This window comes from Podarcis liolepis (genome assembly GCF_965112155.1).
Source record: "Podarcis liolepis genome assembly, chromosome: 9".
In the NCBI taxonomy this organism is placed as follows: domain Eukaryota; kingdom Metazoa; phylum Chordata; class Lepidosauria; order Squamata; family Lacertidae; genus Podarcis; species Podarcis liolepis.
In genome coordinates this window covers 52,567,848-52,593,811 of record NC_139564.1, presented here as the reverse complement: position 1 = coordinate 52,593,811, position 25,964 = coordinate 52,567,848, and positions in this window count along the sequence as shown.

The following is a 25,964-nucleotide window of genomic DNA, read 5'->3' as shown; positions in this document are numbered from 1 at the left end:
CAGTATCCAAATGTTCAGTCCATTCTGTGATGGGAGTGGAGAACCTCATAGCAGAAATCAAAAGCAATATAAATGGGGAAGTAAAATGTAAATAAGTATATGACATTTGATTGCGATTGCTCATTATTTCCCTTCCATTCTGACCTTTTAAACGGTTGATAATGGGATCAACCGCTAGCAAGGCCTCTCCTCTTAATGGAGGGGAGGTGTTGTGAGGAGGAACCACTTCCCACGCTCGCAGGGGAGCATAACCAAGCCCCTTGCGACATTGAGCCCTGTGCCCGCATCACACCCCCTGGCTGGCCAATCCGGCTGGGGGGCGTGGTTTTGCTGTTTAAAACAGCTGTGGGCTCACAGGCTCCTCCTTCTTGTTCCTGGCTTCCTCGGATCACCCGCCCACCCTCCCTTTAGGTTTTGCTCCTGACCTTGCTATGGACTTCAGTTGGTCGCCTTGGTTGTCCAAGGGGCCTGGTAGGAATTTTTCCAGTTGGCAGATTGGCACCAGCCACTTGGTTTTTCACCTACCTCATAGAAAATCGTCACAACGTTGTAAGGTTTGGCGGTTAGGCATTGGAAAATGCATTGTGGGTCGGAGGGGAGGTTGTGGCCATCACCTACCCCTCCCATTTAAGGGTATTCCTTTAAAGGAATCCGGCGGTCGTGGTTCCTGTCCGATGCCCAGGTGATGGCTAGGGCCATGGCATGACCCCCGGTGACTCTAGGGGAAAGCTTCCAGTTGTTTTGCATCAACAAGCTCCCCCTACAGGTAGTTAACCCTTGCGTGACTCCCGGCAGAGCGGGCAGGAGTCAAGTATAGACTTTTCGATCCAATGCCTAAGCCAATAACACTCACATTCAGTCACCAATAAAGTTGTGGCCTTTTTTAGCCCATTAACCTAAATACTTGTGTCCATGTGTCGTATTTTATCTCCAAGCAGGGGTGGGGCCTCGACTCACAACCCAGAGCCTTCCCAGTCCTCTTGTGAGCTTCATCTACATTCTCTAGCATAAGCACCAGTACAGATCTCCTGCAAACAGCTTATTACACTCCCAGCTGCTTTCACCTGCATGAGCTAAGACACAGACAGGGTCTCTCTCCCACACATGTCAAAAACAATGTTCTTTAGTCAATGTGCTCATCAAGCTTTTACATTTTGGCTTGTGCAGGAGCCTGAGCAGCTGCAGCGCATAACAAGAAACACTCTGACCATTACTGTCTTCACTGGAGAGGAGTAAATGTCAGATTCATAATATGCTACTGGCCCTTGAATCCTTGTTGGATTCAAAAGATGGCCCCTGCCTTAGAAATAATAAGGTTGCCAACCAGGGGGCTAAAAAAGGAGTTGATAGAAAGGGGTGATGAAGCAGCACATCTAAAAGCCACATAAACAGGACGTCGCTCATGGGAATGACAAGTCTGTGTCATTAGATTCAGAGGAAACAGTGCTGCTGCACAGAATGTAAATAAACAGACTTTAGCCATGTGTGTGGTTGGAAGATGCCAGAGAAAGACACATTCTCAATTACAGCTGAGTAAATAATTCAAAACCAAGAATACATATTGGATCTGTTGCAAATACACAGCAGAGCACCTCCGCACAGAGACCAATGTTATTTCTATTTCAGCCCTTTGCTACTACCCTGATCTCTAAAGAGATATGGAAGTGGCATTTCATATTTGCCATTCTTTTGTCAAGTATAAAGAAAAGGCTCCAAATGAAGGAAGATTAGGGGGAAAATGGCTGTGACTATCAGCTACCCAAAAACCCCATTGAAATGTACAAAGCAGCCAATCAGGCAATATAATTCAATAGTGTGTGAGCACAACCAAAGGCCTTGGAAAACCTTCTTGTATAGCAATGCTTTGCTGGGCAGCATTAATAACAAAATATTTTTGGGTGTTCTTTTTTTTGTAATCTTCCTTGATTAGGGATGGATGAAACTGTCCATGTTGGTTATTTCCCTTTTCTTATTTTTCCAAGCTTAAGTTCAGGATTCAGGTTCTGAATCCACTTTTCATTGTTTTCTAAAAGCCCCCATCTCATCTCCCTGCTCTCTAAAAGCAAATTAGCAGGGGATGCTTCCTCTCTCTCAGGCTGTGCCTTGTTGATAGCATCCTCCATGCCGTCCTCCTCTTCTTCCTCATCTGACAGCAATTTTCACCCCAGTCCTATGCCGAATTATACTGCAGGGCTCATAGCACTGCATTGGTCACATGGCTGATCTTAGCCGATTGGAATGCCAATAACCTTCCCTCTGCGGTATCCTCACTTTGTAACCACTTTCATGTACTTTCAAAGTATCCTTCAAAAATTGTGGATGCTATGGTGAGTGCTATGCCTTTTCAACTTAGCCATGTCTATGACAAACTTTGGCTGGTTTATGCACTCAGAAAATGCCATTTTTAAAGGGAAAGTGTTAAATTTGCACCAGGTCAGGATCCTTTCAGATACAGTGGTACCTCTGGTTCTGAACGCTTCAGGTTCTGGCTCTGTGAACCTGGAAGTAGCTGCTCCTGGTTGCAAACTTAGCCCCATGATGTGAACGGAAATCGTGCGCCGGACGTGTGCGCACAGTGGGAGGCCCCATTAGTGAAAGCACGCCTCAGGATAAGAATGGTTTCAGCTTAATAACGGACCTCCGGAATGAATTAAGTTCATAACCAGAGGTACCACTGTATCAGGACAGGAAACTGAAAGCTATTTCATTTCAACAACAACCTCAGCCCCTACACCTTCTGAATTTCCTCATATATTGCTCACATTTATGTCCCATATCTTAGTTAAGTCTTGTCTCACCAGCCTGGAGCTACAAACTACTAGTCTGGAACCAAGATCAATCTACAAAATGTCAAAAATATAATGAGAAAGAGTGGAGGAAGAGACTGTATAGTTTAGTGAGATGGAACAAGTATATGAAGTCATTCACCTCTAAGTCATTGCTTTGAATTCTCTTGACTCAGTAATGAATGTGCTCTTCTCCTTTATTATTTCAACATTGCTTGGTGACCTATGTAGAATGCCCTGTTGGTCTTAATCCAGCTACTTGTTGACTGGTGTCCATATCATAGAATGCATCACTTCAGTTGACATTAATTGAATTTTTTCACTCTTGTGGTTATATCAGTTGAGAACTCCAAGCAGAGAAAGTGATACTGTATCAGAAATCACATTACAGTCAATTCTATAACTTCTAACACTTCATTGGACTCTGTTCCTTCATCAACAATAGGAATTCAGAGGAGTCAATGAGCTAAAATTCAGCCCCATCTAGTGCTGCTACCAACTCTCAAAGATAAAACACCAAAATAGAACAAAAATGGGTTTGGGGTGTTCCTCAAGCAAACCTCACAAGGAATTCTGAGTGAATTTAAAAAGAAGATTATCTATATTTCTCGGGGGGTTTCCTTAAGATGTCATTGCATTTTGCCTAAAGCAAACTTCAAAGTGAATCTGGTGTGCTTCTTAGGAATTTTGATCAGACAAGCAACATTTCTTGCATGGGTTTTATCATCCCCCAAGCCTTACCCAATTGAAAAATACATGATCTGAATGGACAGCTCCTTGAAACTGTGTGTGCCTTTAATTCAATACTGATCGTTAGCAGATGCAAAATCAAGCACTAGTGTGTAATATGTAATAGGTAATCATTCTCAAGAGTCTAGCTCTTTGCACCTGCAAGGAAAAACTTGGGTATTTTTAGATTAGGAAACCCAACAGATGCAATGAGTAGGAGGAAGAGGTCACACAATGCTTACAAATTGTCTAGGGCAGGATCCCGCAGAATATCTCACAATCTTAATTTATCAGAAAATATCTGGAGGAGAAGAATAAAAGGGTGTAACAAGGTGTTTCTCCACCCCTAGGTTTATACATTCAAAGTATATGATAAAAAGACTATAAACATATTCATACACTTGTGGATCGAGGGCCCGACCCCGCTATGTGAAATAAATACACAAGGACACGTGATATAAGGTTAATGGGCAAGAAAAGGCCACAACTTTATTGATTACAGCAGTGAATAGGTATTGGCTTAGGCATTGGATGACTATAGGTGGTGGGTTTATTCAACAGTAGGTGGAGCCTGTTGATGCTCATCCAACTATAGGCTCACCCCCTGATGTCACTGAGGGTCGTGCCAAGGCCTCCCGCCAAGCAGGCATCGGACGGAATACACGACCGCCAGATTCCTTTAACGGAATAACCCATGGTAGATAGCATAGGCGATGGCCACACCTAGCCCTTGACACAGCACAACACATGAATCCAATGCCTAACCTACCCACCAATACCACAAAAGTTGTGATGATTGCTACGAGGTAGGCGAAAAAACCACAAGGCCTAATGCCAAATGGAAAAATTCCTACCAGGCCCCCCAGCCAACCAGGGCGACCAACCTAAGGTCCATAGCAAGGCCAAAAACCTATACCCTGAGCTAAATGGGAGTGGAGGGTGGGTGACTCACTGAGGGGCGACGACGAATGAGGAGGAGGCGGAGCTGGCACCACAGCATTAAGCTGCTACACACGCCCCCCGGAGGCACCTGGTTGGCCACCTCCGGTGGGCGTGGGCGCCAGCCAGGTAGGAGGGGAGGGGGCTAATGCCCCCTCCTAGGGGCGGAGCTCGGTCTCCCGCCCACAACCACTCCCCTCTCTTCCAGGGAGGAGAGTCTTTGTGGATCGAGGGCCCGACCCCGCTATGTGAAATAAATACACAAGGACACGTGATATAAGGTTAATGGGCAAGAAAAGGCCACAACTTTATTGATTACAGCAGTGAATAGGTATTGGCTTAGGCATTGGATGACTATAGGTGCTGGGTTTATTCAACAGTAGGTGGAGCCTGTTGATGCTCATCCAACTATAGGCTCACCCCCTGATGTCACTGAGGGTCGTGCCATGGCCTCCCGCCAAGCAGGCATCGGACGGAATACACGACCGCCAGATTCCTTTAACGGAATAACCCACGGTAGATAGCATAGGCGATGGCCACACCTAGCCCTTGACACAGCACAACACATGAATCCAATGCCTAACCGCCACCCGAGCCGCAAAAAGCGCACAGTCTATTCCAAGCCCCGGCAGCCTTTAAAATTTTACAGGGGGCTCCCGACTTAAGTGATACCAATGAAAGGGATGGCAGGGTAAATTAAACCCACACTAGAAGAGTAATAAATCAATAAACGGCAGGCACAATAAACAGCAGGCAGAAACACACGCTGCAAGCACACACACACACACACACGACTTAAAATTAGAGAGGAACAGGAAAAGGAACCCTGAGGATCATCTAGTCCAACCCAAGCCATGCAGAAATATTCAGCTGTCCCATACAGGGATCGAACTTGCAACCTAGGCATTATCAGTGCCATGCTCTAACCAACTGAGCTATCCAGGCTCTCAAGGACAATGGAGGGGGAAAACGCACCAGCACCCTGGCCAACAAATTAAAGTGTAAGGCAAACCCACTCAGTCACCCAGACCAGCCATGCAATTGGGCAGGCAAGGGCAATAGAGGGGAAAACGTACGAGTACCCTGGCCAAAATTAAATAAAAACGCACAGCCACCAAGGCAGAGGCAGGGTAAGGAAAGCGAGGAGACGAGGAAGGAAGAAAGACAGAGCCACACTCACACTCAGACCTCACTGAGGGCACGTGCTGGGCAAGGGAACGAGCTGCAGCTTAAGAAAGATAATTCGCACTCAGACCGCACAAACAAATCAAGCACCAGGAGTGGGGGGAAATAGAAGGTTAAATGTAGGTTTTTACACAGAAATGTAAAAGTAAGGGACTACACGAAGGGGAAACTTAAAAGAGAATCCTTATGAATTGCGCAAGACAGAGCTTAAGACAGGGACTGTGGGGGGGGAGGGGGGAATAAATCAGGAAATAAGGCTCAACACCAGAAACAGAACACAGGTAAAAAGCTGCTGAATATAAGGTACAAGGCAGGCTAACAAGGAGATAGCTACTAGACCTGCTGCCTGTTATAACTCACTAAACGCAGCCCACATGTTACAGAAAAGGATACTTTTGCGTGTGTGTGTTTGTGTGTGTGTGTGTAACCAGGCACTAGGAGTGGGGGGAAGACAGCAGACTAGCAGATTTGGATTTAGAATATTAGGAACCCCCTGCTTAACAACCCTGAAATTAAACCGAACACCAGAAGTGGGGGGAAATAGGGAAGTTAGCTCAACGAAAAGTAAACTGAAGCAATTTACATCCAAGCAAAGATCCAAACTCTCCCAGTACTCCAATCACAAGGAATTAGCTCCAATAGCAATAAACAGCCCCCCCCCCCCACTCTAAGCTTTGCAAAATACTTCCCTGGCTTCTGCAGACAGCAAGGAGGTTAGACCTGTTGACTCGCTGAGGGACGACGACGAATGAGGAGGAGGCGGGGCTGGCACCACAGCATTAAGCTGCTACACACGCCCCCCCCCCCGGAGGCACCTGGTTGGCCACCTCCGGTGGGCGTGGGCGCCAGCCAGGTAGGAGGGGAGGGGGCTAATGCCCCCTCCTAGGGGCGGAGCTCGGTCTCCCGCCCACAACCACTCCCCTCTCTTACAGGGAGGAGAGTCTTTGTAGGACATTCAGATATAGCATCAAGAGCCAGGGTCCTGTTCCCAGGCTGGTCCTCCATCAATTTCAGTTATTCATTTCCTAAAATTCACATACTGTTTGAGCATATAAAACATTTCAAAGTGTTTTTTTAAATGAACACTTTCCCATTAACATATGAATATTTTTTTGTACACGTTAGTTGGTTGGAGACTGCATCACAAAATCTGGAGAAGTGCAAATTTGTGTCTGTTTCAATTCACCCATTGTTTCTGAAAGATTGATTCAAGTAGGTTTGCATCAAAATCTGACTCGAACCAATATTCCCCCTTACGTCTACTTTTCTTACTAGCAATTAATGTTCATCTAGTCGTATGGCCACCTGATGTGCTGGTTCTCATGACATAAAAGAATCCTGGGAATTATTCTTTGGTGAAGGAACTCTCCCTTTCCCAAGCATTCCTTCCCTGGGAAGATAAAATGACTGTTACACACATACTTTCATGATGCAGATACATGCATCGTTTTACACAAGGACATCTGTACATTTTATTCAACAATTGTACTTCCCGCGTCAAATTCCATCGAATGATGCATTGCAGAGGCACCAATACTCCACAGGATAAATAAAAGGAAGGATTGTAACTCTAATACAGTCCTGGGTAAACAGCTCTGTGTGGCCCGTTTCCAACATCAGCACTTCATTTTAATGATAACTGCAGCTCTGGTGTTCATTCTAAAATCCTTAAATGTACTTAACAACCTGTTTATGCTTGGAGTGTATTGAGTTTATGGGGATAGCTAAATGAAGCAGATAAGTATATTATGTAAAACTGTACTCTGAAATGCTTATTCTAGCAGTTAGTATGCATCTGGAGTGAATTTGTAGACTGTTATGTAATGGTTTCATGCATACTAAATAAAGGATATTCATTTTAATTTAGAAGCGCACAATTATATAGGAAGCACAAAGAAGTCAATGAACCAATCTCAGATTGGGCACTGTGAAAACAGGTATGGCCATTTGGAATTCAGCATTAATATTTTATGCTTCCAAATGCTCCTTGTATGCAGGTAATGAGGTATTCAGGCATGGATCAGCAGCTGTAGTCATTAAAGTTATACATCTATTATGTATATTAAAACTTTGTTTAACACCAGGGTCTTATTTTCCTTTCCTCTCCGTAACAAACCATTTTCTCAAACAAACACAAAGCTAGTTTGGAATACCTAATCTCATCTGCCTAGCCCTCACATATAGATACATCTTTTGTTTTGTTCCTTTCTCTTTTATTTTTCAAAAAAACCCATCAACGCATTTTATTTAGCACACCAACACATCACAAGTGAAATCAAGGATGTGCTTAGAGTACCAGCTATCACACCCACCTACACGGAAGAAGGAAGGCTATTTCCCCACTTGCTGTAGTTGTAGCCATTTACTACTCTGCAACAGCCTTCTCCACTCATTGTATAATAATGTTATTTACCCTTAAACTTGCTTGCATAAATTTTAAAATGTGCCTTTGTTATATGCCTCACTTATATCTTACACAACCCACCTAGAACTTTTTCTTTTAAAAAATAGTTGTCTCAACATGAAGCTTCTCCACATGGTCTCTGAAGTACTGAAAACAGCAAAATAATCCTGACAAGTTTGAAAATATGGATGGGTGGAAGGCTATGGCAGCTTGCTACACCAATTATCTTCAGGAAACCATGAATGAATTCAGAAAGACAAATCCACAGAGTAGCAATGTTACTGGAAGGATCATATGCAAAACTATAGGTAGAAATGCTGTTGTGGGATTTCCTTACCGTGTTCTACTGCCTTTATTCTGTTCTGAATTTTCAATGTATTTTCTAAAAGTTATGTTAAGGGGGAAAAGAGACTCTGATACAACACACACAGAAACGCATGCATAAATCTGCAGGCGTGAATCATAAAAGCAAACGCTGAATGGTCTTACAAATACAGTATGGTAAAATGAAATGCAATTAAACTAGCCCAAACTATACATGAGCCAACAGTGTGACGCGGCAGCTAAAAAAGCCAATGCAATTCTGGGCTGCATCAATAGGAGTATAGCATCTAGATCAAGGGAAGTAATCGTGCCACTGTATTCTGCTCTGGTCAGACCACACCTGGAGTACTGTGTCCAGTTCTGGGCACCACAATTCAAGAAGGACACTGACAAACTGGAACGTGTCCAGAGGAGGGCAACCAAAATGGTCAAAGGCCTGGAAACGATGCCTTATGAGGAACGGCTAAGGGAGCTGGGCATGTTTAGCCTGGAGAAGAGGTTAAGGGGTGATATGATAGCCATGTTCAAATATATAAAAGGATGTCACATAGAGGAGGGAGAAAGGTTGTTTTCTGCTGCTCCAGAGAAGCGGACACGGAGCAATGGATCCAAACTACAAGAAAGAAGATTCCACCTAAACATTAGGAAGAACTTCCTGACAGTAAGAGCTGTTCGACAGTGGAATTTGCTGCCAAGGAGTGTGGTGGAGTCTCCTACTTTGGAGGTCTTTAAGCAGAGGCTTGACAACCATATGTCAGGAGTGCTCTGATGGTGTTTCCTGCTTGGCAGGGGGTTGGACTCGATGGCCCTTGTGGTCTCTTCCAACTCTATGATTCTATGATTCTATGATTCTATGATTCTATGATTCTATATGGTAGAAATACTGGAGAATATTCAGGATCCACTTGGGTAACTCTTCTTGGGAAAAATAAGTGATTGAGCTGTGAGGCCACGTGCTACAGTCAGCTAGGACAAGGGTAGCCAATATGCCCTCCAGATGTGGAATACAACTCTTGTCAGATTCATCCAGCATGGCCAATTGTCAGGGAAGTTGGGAGATATAGTCCAAAACATCTGTTGGCTGCTGTTGTTACAGGACTTGAGAATAAAGTGCTATTGGTCCACTGCTCTCAGTGCAGCCCTCCAGCTGAACCCAGGAAGAATCTTAAGGCATTGGGATGATGGCTAATATGGAAGCAAGGGAAAGGAAGGATAAATCAGTAGTAACTCTTTCCCACTGTTTTCCCGAGTACTTCGAGGAGAACAGAGATTTGTTTCTGGAGGGTAATGCATTAGGGCCTATTGGACTTAGTAATCACCCTGTCCCAGGGGTAGGATGTACAAAAGATAAATGATGATTTACTGCCCTACTGGGAATGGCCTCCTCAGTCCCCTTCAGTATGTTAGCTATGGCTCTTCTGTATATGCTGTGTATGTCAGTTCATTTTAATATATGAAATTGCTGTTGATGGGGAAAATCAGGGATCTCCTGCCAATAGTATGCTGGGCTATTATGGAAATCAGGAAACTAGTGTGCCACCCAGCCTTGCCTCTCACCTTCTTATTATTCATTTAATAACGTGTCGTGTTGCTTTTCAAAACTAAAAGTCCTCTTGCAGCTCCTAAATCATAAAGAATAATAAAATAAATCTGCTCCATCCATCTCCAACCACTAAAACCACAAGTATTTTTTTTAAAAAAATGAAAATCTAACAGAACAGAATAAAACACCCTAACAACCATCACAACACCCTCAAAACACAATATGCTAAAAAAGAGTTGAAACAAGAGCAATAACACTCATTCTTCGGACCTCCAGAGTTCAAATTTATTGCAGAACATAGAAAGCAGAGAATGAGCTGGGGGGAAGGGAGGCACACACAAAATGCCTGTTCCCTATAATTGTCTAGAATGTATAACAACAACAAAATGGTGGACAAATTCAGTTTGGTTCATATGTGAATGCAAACACGCCCAAATGATATCTCTCCTTCAAAATTCACACTTCTTTGAATTTTGTAATGCAATTCTCCAGCCAAAATGACTAACTGCTTCTGTGTCCACAAATGCATACGCTGGGGGAAGTATGCTTAAAAGTGTGTGTAGGAGTGAAAAAGTCACAAACAGGTGCATTATATGAGAAGAAAACACTTGTAAAATTAAGGTGAACGGGCATTCAAAAATGTGTACATGAGGAGTAATGTGCACTAAAATTCTTTATGTAATTTATTTATTTATTTATTTTAAATGGCAAACTGCTGCAGCAGTATGGTGAACTGAGGTTAACATTAGCAAAAACAGAAATTGCAAGAAACCAAAATTGAAAGATTTACCCATCCCGACTTATCGCAATCCCTCTCCATGTGGGCATCCATGGATGAATCTTCCGCATTCCTTCCACTGCTCCTTTGTAACTGTGTTAGAATTATCTGATGAAAAGTAAATGCTTCAGATACTACTTTGAAACTGCTCTGCCTCCTCCACGTGACAATCTGTTTCCTAACTGCTGAATTCAAGCCCTGCATATCCTTTGGCTGATTTTCCCAAGGAGATCCCTTTTCGGTGTTCATAAAGTTCAATAAAATATCCCCAGCTCATTAAAGTGAAAGGATGCTATTACGAACACAAAAAACACAGCGTTGCAGGTTTTAATGTTCCCCGTCCCCAAAAAACAGCTTCTTGAAGTGTACTTGGTAGTATGTACCTTTGGGGAGACAAAGACGAAATAAATCTGCAGCAGAAAAACTGTGCCAAAGGAATGTGGCATCATAAATCCCCTTTCTTCAGAAACTGTCACATTACAATGGTATCTCTCCCCACCTCTCTCTCTCTCTCTCTCTCTCTCTCTCTCTCTCTCTCTCTCTCTCTCTGAGTGTAGGTTCACTGTACAGCACAGGAAGGCTGTGTATTCTGCCCCTGAGGCATAAAACAACTTTGATACACAAGGGGAAATAAGGAAAGCATGAAGGGCAGGATGGCAAGTTTTCTTTCATTAAGAAATTGGCATGCATATACTGTCAGTCTCGGGTGGGTTTGCATGGAATCTTGTTCTCAAATGGATAAAAGTGTGCAAGCCCTTCTGGATCAAAGCAGAATCAAAGAGAACAGCATCTGAGGCTTTGCTGCCAAAGAGACAGCTCGTCAGCAGCCCGCTGTATGACTCAGACACATGCAAGAACTGCTGGCCTAGCTTCCTGCTTCAGTTGTCAATATAAGTTTGATGCTAACGGCAATCCAATTCTTTTCTTTTCATGTCAGCTTCTACCATTACAGGCCAGATCTGCAAGCCTCAGTGATACAATTAGAACTTTCCTCCACAAGTAGCAGCATTGATTTAATTGTCAAGGGACTAAGAGGCTGGCGAGTGTTAAACAGGAGTTTGATAGATTTATGAGCGGGGCTGAATGTTGAGCTCCAAACCTGGTGTTTCTGTCATCCAGAGAGATTCAGAAGGTGAACCCTCTCCCACCGCACACAAACACTTTTGCATATTCCAGTTGTTTTTCTCTTACAGCGGATCAACAGAAGTAGCATCAGCAATATGACAGGGGGCGGTCATTAAGTTATCTGACAAATTGCATTGATGGTGAGTGGTGCTTTGATTAGCTAGTGAAATTATTCAAGGCCTTCCACAGCTACAATTTCCATAGTTGTTGGCATTTCCTCAGTCAGGTGTTTGTTAGTTAGTTAGTTAGTTAGTTAGTTTGTTTGTTTGTTTGACAGCTAAGAACACAGAGCAGCTCAACTCTGATGCAACTCAGTCCCTGACCCAACTCAAGGAACCTTGTTAATGGCACCATCAGACTCAGAAATGTTTGAAATTGCCTGAATTTACTTTGTAATCTGTGGTACACAGAGACCTAATGTACACTCCTAAGAGTTTCAATTCTTTTGATTGGAAGCCACTAAATGGTTCTGAGTTGGATCAGGAACATGCTCCAGATCACGCTATTTGCAGACATTGATTTCTTTGAAATAAAAATCACCAGCTAACTCCATGCTTTTATTTATATATATTACAAAAGCATATTATGTATTTGAGCCTGTGTGTGTGTGTGACTTAGCCCTAAAAATTTCCCCAGGCACACAGAGACATTGTTGGCTATGTGGCAAATTACTATTAAACTATGTAAATTAACTCATATTTATGTTATTTTACAATGTGTGATCTTACAAACAAGGTGTTGTTGTTCTGCCTGGAATACTACGGTTTCCAAAAGTTTCTTTGTACATTTTGACATACCCAGTGTAAACAGACATTGGTGCTAATTAGTAATTATCCCAGTGTTGGTGCAACACCAGGGCAGCGTTTATGTTGTGATGTTTCCATCCTTTAAAAAAAAATGCTGGGGAAACTATTATTTACATTAAGAGATTTTCCCCCAACTCACACTTGTTTAAAAAATATAGTCAAGTATTTCAAATAACACACTTTGTGAACTAAGCTGTAATCTGTGAGTCACTGGAAAAATATTGTTTATAGTTCTTAACATACAGTACATCTTAGGTACATTGCTGGAAGAAATAAAGGCAAAAGGAGATTAGGCAATAGGCTTTGATCTTCTTATTAATAGCAAGTTTAAGATGACATCACAAATATGGAAGCATTTTTAAGGACCTACACATATGTTCTATTTTGAAAAAGAACAATAAAGCTGTTGCTGAAAGTTTCACTTTGGTTCCAACATAAGATCTCTTGTCCAGATAACTGCAACATACATTTTTACATCTGTGTTTCATTATGTCGGATAATGACCTTTCAAAAGCATGCATTTAAGTAATACCACAGCTAATGATGACATCTGATGGTCGGTTGGATGTTACCCTCTTTGATACAATAGTTATCTGATGTTAAAAGTATTTAAAGTGCATGGTGCATGATAGCTCCATGCTCAAGTGATTACTGAACAGTAATGCAAAATGACAGTGAAAGCTCCTGCTTTTAATAGGGATGGAATGCCTACCTTGCAAGGTAGCCTAATATTTATTTGAGTTTTCATAGGACTGGGATTATGTTGTGGGTCAAAACATGAACTTGCTTTGGATGAAAGCTGAACGAAATAAAAACTTGAGCTCAACTAGGTCAGTTTGGAAAAACATAGCATATTGTGCTGGTAAGTTAGGGCAGCTGCATCCTTGGAGAAAGCCAAAGCTCTGTGAGCCAGCATATAAACTATGTTATAAGAACATTAATGGAAACAGGCAAACTTTTAAAAAGAGCTTCTCTTTGGCTTCCTTCCACCCTTAAGCACAAATACCCAGAGCAAAAGTCAATCCAGCCTGAACGACTGAATCTGACAGTCTGGGGTCAAAACCACCCCTAGTGGTTGAGGTTTTCATCCTAAATCAGACGTTGAAACTCAGGCCTCTCAAAAATGTTTACACATTTCAGTGAACTAGATAAAAGCAAAGGTTTGTTTGGAGCTGTCTCGTTGGGTAAAAGCAGGGCGGTGCATCACGGAAACAAACTTACAGGATGAAACTTTGCTTACTTTCAGAAAACACTGGTCTCGTATCATTGGACAACAGCTCCTATCAGACACAGTCAACATACCCAGGGATTATGGGAGTTGTAGTCCAGAAACACCTTCAGGGTACTACATTGTCTACCTGTGGTGTAGGTAATAATTTAAAAGGTGAAAGACAGAAGTGCTATTCTTGGAGAGTGTAAGTTTCAATAAAAAGGCCCTTAGGCATGCAAACGCAGGAGCCCCAGTGAGATGCTGTGGTTCTTAAATAATAGTCTTCTATGGGCTTCTGTGCTGCTTCTTTAATTCAGACATCATGGCCAAATTGTGGATCTCTGTGCTTTCCACAGTGTCATCCCTCCTCTCCTTGTGCAAGCCAATTCACTTCTCCTCCCTCTTACTTCATAGTAATCATTCTTCATTGTAACATACGAATTAGGCAAACTGTGATGTTAAAAGGTAAAGGACCCCTGACCATTAAGTCCAGTCACGAACGACTATGGGATTGTGGCACTTTTCTTGCTTTACTGGCCAAGGGAGCCGATGTTTGTCTGCAGACAGTTTTTCAGGGTCATGTGGCCAGCATGACTAAGCCGCTTCTGGCAAAAGCAGAGCAGCACACGGAAATGCCATTTACCTTCCCGCCGGAGTGGTACCTATTTATCTACTTGCATTTTGACGTGCTTTCAAACTGCTCAGTTGACAGGAGCTGGGACCGAGCAATGGGAGCTCACCCCATTGCAAGGATTCGAACCGCCAACCTTCCCATCGGCAAACCCTAGGCTCAGTGGTTTAGACCATAATTAGAATAGTAAATATATCTTAAAGAGTGGTTTCAGAGAGCTCAACAAGGTAATGCATATGAAGCACCTTGGAAACCCCCAAGCACTGCATCACTGATGAAAAAGAATTAGCTAAGCCGTAAGAAAATCCACGTGTCATTTAAAGGGTGGCGGGTATTAGGTTATGGATCCCTCACCTGATCAAACTTTTAAATATTATATTAGGGAAAATCACTTTGCCAAAATGTTTGTATTAGGCAAAATTACATACAAAATGCATATGTTAGGAGAAATTCACACAAAATGCTTATGAATTTTCATGAGGACTTTAAAAAATGATAGCAGCTGTGAACTGATGTGGAAATGTAGAGAACTGAACTTGAGGCTGGGGAGGTGGGAAATGGAGAAAAACCCACATTGACACCCATCCCTCATACAGTCGTACCTTAGTTTTCGAACAGCTTAGTTCTTGAACGTTTTGGCTCGCGAACAACACAAACCTGGAAGTGACTGCTCCGGTTTGTGAACTATTTTTGGAAGCCAAATGTCCGATGGGGCTTCCACAGCTTCTGATTGGCTGCAGGAGGTTTCCGAATGTTTTGGAAGCTGAGCAGTCTTCCGGAACGGACTCCGTTCGACTTCCAAGGTACGACTGTACTGATACCATGTTGTCTGAAGCAGATCACAGGCAATGAGATGGGCCAACAAATATAAGTGAATTATTTGCTCTGTATTTCTAAGCACTTTGATGTGCCAGGAGAAGACCAAGCATCCAGTAGTGTCCAATGGAACCCAGAGACAAGTCAAGCAGATGCATTCCCAAGAAACTGGTGTAATGGTGTGGTCTGGCTGTGGTAGGCACTGCTGAATGCTGACATCTTCCTGATCTCACTTGCTTACCATGCAGTGCCTCCCTCTTTCAGGAACCTCCGAGAACAGTTGTTGCAAAAATGCAAAAGCTGCACAAGGCAGAGAAGGCATTCTAGAATCCCACAACTGAGTGCCTGCAGCAGCCTCACAGCTGTCTGTTGTTCCATGATATTAGAGCTTGTCTGGGTATATACTCAGAAGGGAGTGTTGGCACCATTCCTGGCTGCACTTGAGGGCCTTGTACCTTTGTTTAATGGGAAACAGCCACAGTATAGTCTGTACCGTCAGATATTCATTATTATATCAAAATTAAATTACAACCATGGGCTTGACAGTGTAGGTTGATGTGGGAGGCACTAATCTCCTGCAGGAAGGGAGGGGGCTACATTTTGCACGACCATTTCCTCAGTTCCAGACTAGCTCTGATTCTGAGAATCTTATTCTTCCCTCAACCACCCATGCGCGCGCACACACACACACACACACACACACACATACCATAAGCTGAGAGATGTATTGCAGCCTCTTTTGGGGGAAATGATTTTAATGGGAATTAAAAATATGGCATTTTCCCCACAATGATGGTGTCTAGTTCCGCAATGATGGTATTTGTCATTACTTAACAGTTTAATGCTTACACACCAAGAATAAGAGGATAATGTAACATTTCAAACAGCTCTGTAGACAGAACTCATCACTTTAAGGCTTACGGGGGGAGGGGTGGAAATCGCACAATCTCTCCAGTTGTTATAGTAATGATGCTGGTTTCCTGTTCACTCAAAGGGTAATTAATGAAGAATGTGCCTCAATGGCACATACCAGGCAGCTAAGGTAATACCTTATGTACACATTTCTGCTCTATATTATGCACAATACAGGGCTTGTTTTCTTTCTCTTTCTCTGACAAGCATCCAAATCACTAGGTAACCTAAATACAGAGCACCAACCGGCAAGTACTTCACTGAAAATATATAGATTTCCACTGATTCAGGCACAGCATGTTGCCCATCTGAGAGAGAGTAGAAACTGCATTAAATACTTCCAATATAAACATGGCAAACGACCAGCTCAAAGGAAAGGGGACGGAGGACATTTTGATTTTCTTTTATTTTCCATTCCTTCTACTTATTTTCAAAACCTACTGCATTTAACATTGCACCAACCCAACTTTCCCCAACCCAACTGGTCCCCTCCAACCCAACTGGTCCCCTCCAGACATTGTTGAACTACCACTCCCATCCGCCCCAGTCAGCCTGACAAGGGGTCAGGAATTATGGGAGTTGCAGTCTTAAAATTAGGGCATGCTGGACTAACTCTCCCTTCTTTCCAATAAACTAATTTAATGGTTGGATTATTGGTGGGAGCTGCTAAAACAAAGTGAAAAATCAACACTGAGGAACAATATCAGATTGTTCATAGAGTATCATTCAAATACGTGTTACAAATTATGTAACACGTATGTAAGTGCTCATACTGTATTTGTGATACATGTGTAAATCCCTTTGTTGGGGACTTTGCTTAGGCAGAATGCCCAAATATTTTTTCACAAGACAGGATGCACCATATCCCAAGGGAATGGTTTTGAGTTCAATGGGATTTATTTCCAAGTGAATGAGTATAGGATTGCATCTGTTTAAATAGTCTTCCCATTCATGCAGTCAACCCTCAAAACTGTAGTTATGTGATGGTAAATTCTGTACTTCTGTGATGGTGGCGCACTGCATATCTCTATACGGGATCTAGGTTTGGGGATGGGAGTCATTATAACTCTTACAATCTTGTATTTTTAGATCTTTCCTCACCTCTCAAGACTTGTTAGCTGAAATGTGGTCTGCACCATCTCTTCAAACAATTGTCAACAGATGATCATGTGAAAAGCTACCAGTTTTGACACAACTATGAACCAATACCCTAACCATGTAGTGCATGTAATGGAGATTGTACTAAAAGGTAGAGACATCCATTATAAATTTTGAGTTTCTTTAAAAAATATTTGCTTAACCTGGGTGTGTATCAGAGTCTGTTACACTCATAAAATCAACTGGTTTGAAGCCACTGAAGTATACCTCTAAAGAATGTTGTCACAAGACCATTTGTTTGGAATTCAGCTAAGAATCTAAGTGCCAGAGTCAATTTGGGCAATCTCTTTCATAAACAGTCTTTGCTTTGTTTTCTTAGCTTGCAGAAAGTAGAGGCATAACAATATGCTTATCTTATGTAATAGTGTGTTTGTTTTGTCTCACCAGCACAGGACTGTAGGATTCCTCCAACATAGGTGCACATAGGACTGTAGCCTAGAAACCATATATAAAAAAATGTAATGGAGTAGCAGCAGAATTTATATTCAAGTATAAATCGCAGATCTATCTGAAACGGAAAATGGTTTGCTTAAAGCCTTTTGAAAATTGGAAATGTCACTGTTGAGTTTTGTGTTCTCAGCAATAAAAAGATAAAAGTCAGGCAATCAATTACCTAATGTAAATTGTTTGCTCAGTGCTAGTCATGATTTCTTACTTGTTCTGGCTTCAGGTATAGAAATTTCTCTATGAATCAACCACATGTATCTCACACGCTATATAAACTTCAAGGTTACATATTGTTCATTCAAAGCAAATAATTTAACCTTTTTAGCTGTTGTGTATACTGGTTAGAGTACATTCTGCGGCAAAGTAAATGTTTAAAAAGGCCACTAAAACAGCATCCTTAATGCATAGCCTTCTTTCTTTGACATTTGGTTTCATTAACCACTCATATTGTCTCTTCTTTAATTTAATGTGCATATTTATTTGATATAACTACATTACCTGACATTTGTAGCAGAAATAGCAGAATTAACCTTGTCCCATAAACAGGACATATATGTTGTGAGTCTGATTTTCAAACCAATTATGGTTACTATTTGTCTGGCTATATATTAGGCAACCTAGTCTTCCTGATAGTATTGAAAATTTCAGAATATATGTTATCAAAATGTAGCAGAGCCAATAACACAACACTAGTAAAGTGATTTTGGTTCTGCCCCAGGATATTCTGATGGCTTCTGCGAAGTCCTGGAATTATGCAGTCCAGTTTCAATGGGCAATCCATTTAAATTGGGTCTACTCAGCAAACAAACTTATTTATAAACATAGAGGAACAGGGATACCATACCAAATAGATCTCTGCTGAAATATGAGAGGTCTCAGCAATATTGGCATTCAGATGGTTCTTGAAGATAAACCTGTTTAGACAAACATTTTCTTCATCTCCTGACCTGAACCTCCTGTTTTGTTTATTCCACATTTTAATTGTGGATGTTTATTTTAATGTCTTGATGGAATTCTTTTATTGTCTATTTTAATTATGCAATTTTTAAAATTGGTTTCATACTTGTAAACTACTTAGATGATGCCTTAGCATCAAGGTGCCACAAAATTCAGGAAACTGCAAAATCTGGTGGATATTTTTGAATTTTCATTCATCTGAAGGGTGCAGATATGTTCATTTCATACAACAATTTGCAAGAATCAAACTATTTTCAAGCATCCCCACTATTCTTTTGTACGATCCCCAAGGCTCACATTTTCTCCACTATGCACCCAGTGTTCTTCTCTGCTGACGTTGCACCCTGTCAAACAAATACAGATCCTGAAGTATAATATTGTACATCTAAGTTTCACATCCACATTTATGTTTGATTGTTGTAACCAGAACCTGAGCTATTGGCAGGGGTTTGAATGTGCTTTGAGGCAGGAAACCTGGAAGTTAACCCTCAAGAGTTCAGGAAATGCTTAGGGTGTCCTTTTAGGGTGGATTCATGTGAGAGGAGAGGAGGGGAAACCAGGTCTTACTTCTCTGTTGTAAATAGATACAACAAAAAGTTGGCTGGAGAATAATATATTGTGTTTTGTTGAACCATGACCCTGAAGTTGGGCTTCCCTTTTTCAGGGGATGAGGGTGACTTAGAGGCAATAGAGGAATGATACACATGGCCAGCCCCAGTGGTGCTTCCAAACAAGCCAGACAGGGAAATGCCCCTCTGGGCCAATGACGTAGCACTGCCATTGTCAGACTCAAATGACTCCATCACAGGGGCTTTAGTGATACCAGTCTCCCCCACTCCATCACAGTAAAACACCTTTAACTGAAATGGCACCTTCCAATGAGGACAGGACTAGCGATAGGGACACAGCTGCTGCTGCTGCTGCTGCTGCTAAAGTAATATCAGAGCTCTGTCCTGCCTGCCTGAGCTTTACCATGCCTGAGATCAGTTACTATATTTAGCACTCCTTTCCTTTGCTAAGTTTGCAATGGATTGCACTTGAAACGTAGTCAAAAAACCTTTCCTCAAAATTAAGGCCAGTCCCCAATGGCTGGTTTGACTGCGTTTAGCACAGACATGCCTAAATTATAGTATCGTACTACAAAACACCCTGGATGAATGGAACCTCTCTGTGCAGTTACTATTTTCTGCAATTAACAAAATACCATAATCTACATTTTTGGAAACAGGTCCCACTGCAGTGTACCACTCGATTACAAACCTGTTGATTATGTGCTGGGGAACGGCAGCGTTTTCACATTGACGCATGCAATGTTCCTTAGCACTCTGCAGTTGTAAGTGGTGAAAGCTGCTTAGGTCACACCTGATCTTGGCTGCCTGTCTTCCAATTGCGAGCGGTCCCACTTTCCCAATGTGCTATCTAAGGGTGGAGCCATACATTATAAAAAAAGAAACATGAAATTGCTCCTACACTCTTTGCTTCATCCCTGCAGACCCTCTCATATGTTAAGACTGGCAGAGAGTTGTTTCTTGCTTGTCTATTGATTGTTTCACCACCCTCATAGGTCCATGGAGCAGGGTAATTGCAATTTACCCTACTGAGTTCAACAGGGCTTAAAGTATAGTTTTTATTCTCCCTTAATGCATAGAAGGGGGCGACAGAGGACAAGATGGTTGGACAGTGTCCTCAAAGCTACTAACATGAGTTTGACCAAACTGTGGGAGGCAGTGGAAGACAGGAGTGCCTGGTGTGCTCTGGTCCATGGGGTCACGAAGAGTTGGACACGACTTAACAACTAAACAACAACAATGCATTGTTATTAGGAGTGTACCACCACCACAGGAATGTGTTGTCCCCTGTGTTACAGAGATCTCCCTGGCCTCCATCAAAAGTCAGACATTTCATGACACTGGTCCCATGCTGTGGAACACCTCCCAGCAGAGATTAAGCAGCATGCTTACTTTTGACTACAGTGGTACCTCGGGTTACATACGCTTCAGGTTACAGACTCCGCTAACCCAGAAATAGTACCTCAGGTTAAGAACTTTGCTTCAGGATGAGAACAGAAATCGTGCTCCAGTGGCACGGCGGCAGCAGGAGGCCCCATTAGCTAAAGTGGTGCTTCAGGTTAAGAACAGTTTCAGGTTAAGTATGGACCTCCGGAACGAATTAAGTACTTAACCTGAGCTACCACTGTATTAGGCATCTCTTTCAATACTTTTTCATACTTCCAGGACTATGCAGTTGTTTAAAATTTTCTTGAGTAGCCAGTCAATTTATTGATTGTTCTGTACTGCTTATAAAAACTGGGCTTTAAAATGTTTTTAATAATTTATGTGAGAGCAGTATATAAATACTTTTACAAATAAATTTTAAAAATAGATGGGAATGGAAGAAATTAATTATGGTAACCCATAATTAATGGACACTGGTAGAAGAGTTGAATCCTGATGATGATGATGATGATGATGATGATGATGATGATAATAATAATAATAATAATAATAATAATAATAATAATAATAATAGAGTTAGCTGGAAGTACCATCTGTATGGTTTTCTTGAAACTTGATGATTGAATTCAGAATCCATACAGGTGCCCATAATTGACAAAGTTATATACAAGTCCCTGGCAGGGCTCCGATCTGGGGATAGGCAAATTGTGGGTCCCCGCCCCAGTACCTCATTTCCCCAACTTTATTCAATTCTCTACATTCCCAATTACTCAAGAATTACACCAGCATTTTAGCACAAATTTCTCTTATGATGCACATTTTTAATGCTATTGTGCTTGATATGCAGGGCAATTTTCCCTAATGGAATGCATTTTTGAATGTTATTTTCACTAACACTTTCATTTTGCATGCAGCTTACTCCCGTATGCAACAGTATGCAATGTTACTTGGTTGTAGGACTGCACTACAAAATTCAGAAAAGTGCGAAATTTGAAAAATGGCTCTATTGTGGTTCACGTATTGTTTCATAAGGTGTGGATTAGGATGGCTTTCCATACAATACCAAAATAATCAAATTTCTTCCCCATTCCTACTCCTAATATGTAGCAGGGTTTCTCTTAGTCTAAAAGTGATTTTTAAAAAAAAGAAAATAGTGTGATTTTTATAATAAAAAACTGTAGCAGGAGCAGTGACCCTTAAAAACAAAACCAGACAGCACACTGATCTCAGGCACCAGACTGAACAACAGCATTTCTCTGTTATACGCTACAGTTATTTGTCATTCAAAAATGGCAAAAAATGGAAAGTCTTACTTAACCACCTCAAGAGTCTACCACCTCATTTTCCTGCATGCCGAAAACAGGCTATCTGTGATGATAACTCAGGACACAAGCCTTTGATTGCAAATTTCCTAGTGTTTTTAATGCAGCTTAAGGCAGGAAATTGGTTGAGGAAGATTAGATTCACGACACTTAATAGCTATGTGTAGCCATTATGAACACATAGAAAAATATTTTATAAAAACAAACTTTGGGATGGGAAAAGGTATTTTATCAAAGCTTTCTACACATAAATAGGCAACACCCCAACATCATCTCTTTGAAAAGGGGTGTGTGGTTGACCTGATTGTCCTGAAAACCATTCCAAATGCATATTCAGATATCTGCAGCCAATTCTCCATACCCTCCCAGCTTATTCAGCAGCTTCTTTCTCTGTGTGCATGTGGACATATACAGATATACTTACACATGCATGTATATGCACCCATAGAGAGAGGGGAGGGAGGGAGAGAGGTGCCTTAGAGTTTTCAAACAGTGATTTGAATGGTTTGACATAAATGCACAGAAACACACATCATGAATATCAATGGGAGCTGTTCCTCTGCTACCATTTGAGCTTCTTGGAGCTTTAGAAGAGAAAACTGTTCCCTCAGCAAGAAGTTAATTGTCTCTTGTAAACCCAAAAGCCCATCCAGGCATTCAGCTGAATGAATGAGGGCGTGAGCTGGGCAGACAGTGCCACAGCATATTACACATGGCGCAAACAACCTTCCCCCACTCCTGTGAACAGCAACCAGTGAATTAAAGCAAGGGCTCAGAAACGCACAGTGTGAAAATACCACAAGTGTTTCGTTGCATATTGTGGAACGAGAGGGAGACAAGATGAAGGGCAACTGTTTTTGACATCAGTCAGGGCTCGGCCTTTAGAATTTATCAGAACTGGACAGTCCAGTGAGAGGGAGATGCAATGGCAGCTTCGCTGCAGCAGTGTTGCTGCAGCTTATCAGAAGGGGTGGTGTGGTGTGGTGGGGAGGTCAGTTTAGTGCAGGTGCACCAGCAGGGCAAAACTGGTGCTCTCACAGATGCACCTGACCACACCACTCTCCCTGCCATCTCTCTTCTCCCACTCCTGTTAAGTGAAGGCAACATCTACCACTCAGGGCTGCCTGAGTAAAGGGGCTCCTGACCATTAGGTCCAGTCATGACCGACTCTGGGGTTGCGGCGCTCATCTCACTTTATTGGCCAGCATGACTAAGCCGCTTCTGGTGAACCAGAGCAGTGCACGGAAACGCCGTTTACCTTCCCGCCGGACCACTACCTATTTATCTACTTGCATTTTGAACTGCTAGGTTGGCAGGAGCAGGGACCGAGCAACGGGAGCTCACCCCGTCGTGGGGATTCGAACCACCAATCTTCTGATCGGCAAGTCCTAGGCTCTGTGGTTTAACCCACACCGCCACCCACGTCCCCTTCCAGGGCTGCCCTACTGTCAGCTAAACCAGAGTATAAAATAAAGTTGCCCCCAAGTTGTTGGGCTTTGCCATTCAAACGGTGTGCATGTGCCACATCTTGTGATTGATTATGCGGGGTGTGGCTTACCTGCCCCCCCCAAATATTTTATTCAAATTGGCACCCCTGGTCCCCAGCCAGCTGAGCCAGTAATCAGGGATGATGGGAATTGCGATCTAACAGTGTCTGGGGAACAATGGCTAAAGAAGCTGAGCTACATGTTGAAAAATACAAGACTATTCATGAAGAATAACCCTCACATTTTTCATTCTTCTTGAATTGTGCCCTTAAGATAGCATTCCTAGCTAGCAGTAATCACAGCTATAAGAAACATAAAATAAAGAAGAGGATCTCTACATTTCCAATCATGAAAAGGAAATTTCTATCAACCTGTTCTCTTTCGCATTCACATTCAGTAGCTGTCCTGTACATTTCTGTTATCTTTATATTAGTTACCTGGATGTTGCCTTTTGACCTAATAATGCTCTTCTGCTGAATAATGCATCTCCAGCTTCATCTTGCTGTTAACGTGAATATTAGGATTTTGATTTCTACCAGTGCACAGAGCTGCTCAATCTAGATGCCTTTGTTCACTATGATTCTGCGCTAATAAACTATCAGAGGCATTTCTTCTGTAAGCTATTAGTGGATGTTCCCTATGGATACCACGTGCATGGAAAGAAGGGGGAATTAATATCAGCAAAATAAAATACACAACCATAATTATGGCCATCAATGAATAACTCTTACAGTGAGAAGAATTATGGTGATTCTTAAGTAGGAATATATGAACATGTCTCAGTCTGTTCCAATATTCACTCACACTTTTATCTGTTCCACTACAATTAGTTCATTTCCACTACAGTTTGTTTATTTTGCACAAGTCTGCTTTGTCTATTTTGTACTCTGGTGATGGAGAAATATACATTAAAAAATACATAACACAGAGACATGCATATCTCAACCACAAGTCATCTATTATTGTAAAAATAAACATGTCTATTCAGAAGTAAGTCCCATTGAATTCAGTGGATCTTACTCCCAACTAAGTGGGATTAGAATTGCAGCTAGATTTCACAGTTCATTATAAACTTGCCATCCTATCTCATATTCCTCCCTCAGGCATCAGGGTTTGGACACTTTAGTTACAAGACAAAAAATTTGGAAGGAGGGGAGGAAACAAATTGCAATTTAATTTAACAAAGATTTAGCATGATAAAAATGGGCAGTCAAATCCATATGGTTCTCTCCAGTTTGACAAAGAGGTTAGGTCTTTAACTGAGAAACACAGGTAAAATCCCAAAGTAAAAGAGATCACATATTTCCACGTGAAAAGAGCAATAATGAATAATGCATTCCAGTTTTTTAAAAAATAAAAAATGCAGAAGGAAGCAGATTTAGACTAAAGCTCTAACCTCATAATAAGGGGTTCTGGAACCACAGCAAATTCAATGGGATTTACTTCTGAGCAAACATGTTTAGGATTTCAATCTCGGTGCATATAGGCTGGCTTTGGAAACAAACAGAATCAAGAATCAAGAAAAGCAAAGAGGCACCTGTATACAACAATGGATATGAGATAACATATGCAAAGCAATATATTTACATATAATTGTGTCTATTTACATATAATGGGTTCGTGTTTTTAAAAGGTTCATTGAAGAGAACTAAAGTGAAGAGCTTTCACAAGAGTCAGTGCCACAATGGGGAACAAATGGGCACTGATATTCTCTTGTTTTCAATGGATTCCTCCAACATCCATACTTCTAAGGTAGGTCTATGAACATTATCTTTGCTTTGCTCTGAGTCTGAGATGATGTAAACAGATAATATAATATGCAGTAACTTAGCCATGAAGTTCTTGTTGTGGTATATGATAAGAAAAAGATCCAGTATTGATGGCTCCCCTTGAGAGGGTCGTATCTTTTGAGCTGCTGCAGCAGAAGTGTTAAGATCTTGATTTCAGTCTCTAGCGGAGATTACGGTATATGCTGTGATGCTTGTCGCATATAACCCACTACATATAAGCTGTTTGGTGTCTATTGCTCTCTAAAGATTGGTTTTTGTTATTTTATAAGGCGGTTCATAAAGCCTTCCATGAATTTTTATCTCAGGCTGCTCTCTTTTCTCACCCTAGCAGGGTATACTTTCTTATCTATAAATTTGGATCACCTTATTTTATTTAGGGTGTATATGTTTGCTTTTCCCTTCTGTAAGACACTGCAATATCGCTATTAGAGCTTGGTTTCTGTCAGTGATCCATAACAATAATGCTGATTGGTCATTCTAACATTAAGAATAACCTTTCAATAATAATAATAATAAAAATCCTGAATATGGACCAAGTTCATAGATGATCTGTACACTGAGCCATTCCCTTGTTTCATCTTCTTCTTTGGCAATCACACTTAGCCAGGTAAGATTGTCTTCCATGAACACGGTCTTAACAGTGAGTCCATAAGGGACTGT